This window comes from Bison bison, unplaced genomic scaffold (genome assembly GCF_000754665.1).
Source record: "Bison bison bison isolate TAMUID 2011002044 unplaced genomic scaffold, Bison_UMD1.0 scf7180017864465, whole genome shotgun sequence".
NCBI lineage: Eukaryota > Metazoa > Chordata > Mammalia > Artiodactyla > Bovidae > Bison > Bison bison.
Window position 1 is genome coordinate 6,541,599 of NW_011495026.1, and position 4,252 is coordinate 6,545,850.

Sequence of the window (4,252 nt, forward strand, 5' to 3'; positions counted from 1 at the left end):
ATATTTGTTCATATGTAATTGGACTAAATTTTAACCATTGAAGACTTAACACGGGGCAATCCCAAGTGGCCACAGGTGAGCACACTTTACTCAGGATAATCTGAGGTTTGTTTCTTCCTAGCTTCAAGGAAGCTGCAAACCTAGGAACACTCCAGTGGTATTTCTTGGTTTGAATTTCCCTAAAAAGTGGTGGTGTGTGGGAAGATAACATAGAGTTCCTGGTCTATCTGGGAGTAGGTCTGCAGTAACAAAATTTGGAACATGGTGATAAATGATGATGATACTGATGAAAATGATGGTGATGGTGATGATGATGATAATGACAAAGTGTTCTACTCAGAGCGTAACAGAGAAAATATGGCTTCTTTTGGTCTCATTTTGGCAATAGATAGATATATTCTGCTCCCCTTTTACTGAAGGTATAACACTTTTACCCATCCTGGCTTTTTTGTTTGTTACTGATCAGCTTCTCTTTACCCCTCCATAACCCACTGTATTACATCCTGGAGTCTAAGTATGAATGTGATCATTGTAGTTGTTTAGTCACTAAGTCATGTCCAACTCTTTTGCAACCCCATGAATGGTAGCCTGCCAGACTCCTCTATCCATAGGATTTTCCAGGCAAGAAAACTTGAGTGGGTTGCCATTTCCTTCTCCAGGGGCCCTTCCCAACCCAGGGATTGAACTTGGGTCTCAAATGTCTTTCACTATTTTTATGCTCATCAAATCTAAGTTCGGCTGTTTTCATGGGCTTAATTGTGTGTCACTTGTGCCATCTTAGTTCTTCATTTTCCTTGTCATTTCGTATTCATTACATTTTCATAACAATAAACTATCACTTAATGTGTAAAAAGAAAAAAATGTATTCTAGATTGTCTACTACATTATTCTATGAAAACAAAAAGAGAAATGTTTCAAAGCAACAGAAAAGATTAACTCTAGTTTCTGAAAGGCAACTGCTTATAAAAAATAAGATTTTTAAATTTTCTGATACTAAAGAGAGACATTCTTACTCCATGGTTTGGGATATTACTAGCATTTTTTAAAAGGAATCATTTCATTATCAATTATTAACAAACTTAATGACAAATCTTTTTGAGAATAGTGTAGGAAAATTTCAAATATAAAATTTGAAGAAATTGTATTTGTCTTCAATAAGAAAGTTTTCCTCTTTGTAAAACACTCCTCCGTATTGTTCTTTCAGGAATATGCATTTCTGTACCTTCAAAGGGTTAATGACTGAGTCTTTCCTTTCAAGGTAATTTTATCAAGAGCCATAATGTATATAACTATAACTTCATCTGGAAAAAAGAATCTCCTCTGTTGTCATCTTAAAACTAGTCTTAAAAACTGAAGGATTCCCATATTAACTTAGTTGCATACAGTTGGCCTTTGAACAATACAGGTTTGAACTGCTGGGCTCCACTTATACACTGATTTTTTTTCCCCAATAAATACTGCAGTACTATGTGATCCATCATGAGAAGCACTGGGTTGGAAGAAACACAAGCTGGAATCAAGATTGCCGGGAGAAATATCAATAACCTCAGATATGCAGATGACACCACCCTTATGGCAGAAAGTGAAGAGGAACTCAAAAGCCTCTTGATGAAAGTGAAAGTGGAGAGTGAAAAAGTTGGCTTAAAACTCAACATTCAGAAAACTAAGATCATGGCATCTGGTCCCACCACTTCATAGGAAATAGATGGAAAAACAGTGGAGACAGTATCAGACTTTATTTTTCTGGGCTCCAAAATCACTACAGATGGTGACTGCAGCCATGAAATTAAAAGACATAATGATCAAAGGATCAATCCAAGAAGTAGATATAACAATTATAAATATATATGCACCCAACATGGGAGCACCACAGTATGTAAGACAAATGCTAACAAGTATGAAAGGAGAAATTAACAATAACACAATAATAGTGGGAGACTTTAATACCCCACTCACACCTATGGATAGATCAACTAAACAGAAAATTAACAAGGAAACACAAACTTTAAATGATACAATAGACCAGTTAGACCTCATTGATATCTATAGGACATTTCATCCCAAAACAATGAATTTCACCTTTTTCTCAAGCGCACATGGAACTTTCTCCAGGATAGATCACATTCTGGGCCATAAAGCTAGCCTTGGTAAATTCAAAAAAATAGAAATAATTCTAAGCATCTTTTCTGACCACAATGCAGTAAGATTAGATCTCAATTACAGGAGAAAAACTATGAAAAAATTCCAACATATGGAGGCTGAACAACACGCTGCTGAATAACCAACAAATCACAGAAGAAATCAAAAAAGAAATAAAAATTTGCATAGAAACGAATGAAAATGAAAACACAACAACCCAAAACCTGTGGGACACGGTAAAAGCAGGCCTAAGGGGAAAGTTCATAGCAATACAGGCACACCTCAAGAAACAAGAAAAAAGTCAAATAAATAACCTAACTCTCTACACCTAAAGCAACTAGAAAAGGACGAAATGAAGAACCCCAGGGTTAGTAGAAGGAAAGAAATCTTAAAAATTAGAGCAGAAATAAATGCAAAAGAAACAAAAGAGACCATAGCAAAACTCAACAAAACCAAAAGCTGGTTCTTTGAAAGGATAAATAAAATTGACAAACCATTAGCCAGACTCATCAAGAAACAAAGGAAGAAAAATCAAATCAATAAAATTAGAAGCGAAAATGGAGACATCACAACAGACAGCACAGAAATACAAAGGATCATAAGAGACTACTATCAACAATTATATGCCAATAAAATGGACAACGTGGAAGAAATGGACAAATTCTTAGAAAAGTACAACTTTCCAAAACTCGACCAGGAAGAAATAGAAAATCTTAACAGACCCATCACAAGCACGGAAATTGAAACTGTAATCAAAAATCTTCCAGCAAACAAAAGCCCAGGTCCAGACGGCTTCACAGCTGAATTCTACCAAAAATTTAGAGAAAGAGCTAACACCTATCCTGCTCAAACTCTTCCAAAAAATTGCAGAGGAAGGTAAACTTCCAAACTCATTCTATGAGGCCACCATCACCCTAATACCAAAACCTGACAAAGATCCCATAAAAAAAGAAAACTACAGGCCAATATCACTGATGAACATAGATGCAAAAATCCTTAACAAAATTCTAGCAATCAGAATCCAACAACACATTAAAAAGATCATACACCATGACCAAGTGGGCTTTATCCCAGGGATGCAAGGATTCTTCAATATCTGCAAATCAATCAATGTAATACATCACATTAACAAATTGAAAAATAAAAACCATATGATTATCTCAATAGATGCAGAGAAAGCCTTTGACAAAATTCAACATCCATTTATGATAAAAACTCTCCAGAAAGCAGGAATAGAAGGAACATACCTCAACATAATAAAAGCTATATATGACAAACCCACAGCAAACATTATCCTCAATGGTGAAAAATTGAAAGCATTTCCTCTAAAGTCAGGAACAAGACAAGGGTGCCCACTTTCACCATTACTATTCAACATAGTTTTGGAAGTTTTGGCCACAGCAATCAGAGCAGAAAAAGAAATAAAAGGAATCCAAATTGGAAAAGAAGAAGTAAAACTCTCACTCTTTGCAGATGACATGATCCTCTACATAGAAAACCCTAAAGACTCCACCAGAAAATTACTAGAACTAATCAATGACTATAGTAAAGTTGCAGGATATAAAATCAACACACAGAAATCCCTTGCATTCCTATACACTAATAATGAGAAAACAGAAAGAGAAATTAAGGAAACAATTCCATTCACCATTGCAACGGAAAGAATAAAATACTTAGGAATATATCTACCTAAAGAAACTAAAGACCTATATATAGAAAACTATAAAACACTGGTGAAAGAAATCAAAGAGGACACTAATAGATGGAGAAATATACCATGTTCATGGATTGGAAGAATCAATATAGTGAAAATGAGTATACTACCCAAAGCAATTTATAGATTCAATGCAATCCCTATCAAGCTACCAACAGTATTCTTCACAGAGCTAGAACAAATAATTTCACAATTGGTATGGAAATACAAAAAACCTCGAATAGCCAAAGCGATCTTGAGAAAAAAGAATGGAACTGGAGGAATCAACCTACCTGACTTCAGGCTCTACTACAAAGCCACAGTTATCAAGACAGTATGGTACTGGCACAAAGACAGAAATATAGATCAATGGAACAAAATAGAAAGCCCAGAGATAAATCCACGCACATATGGACACCT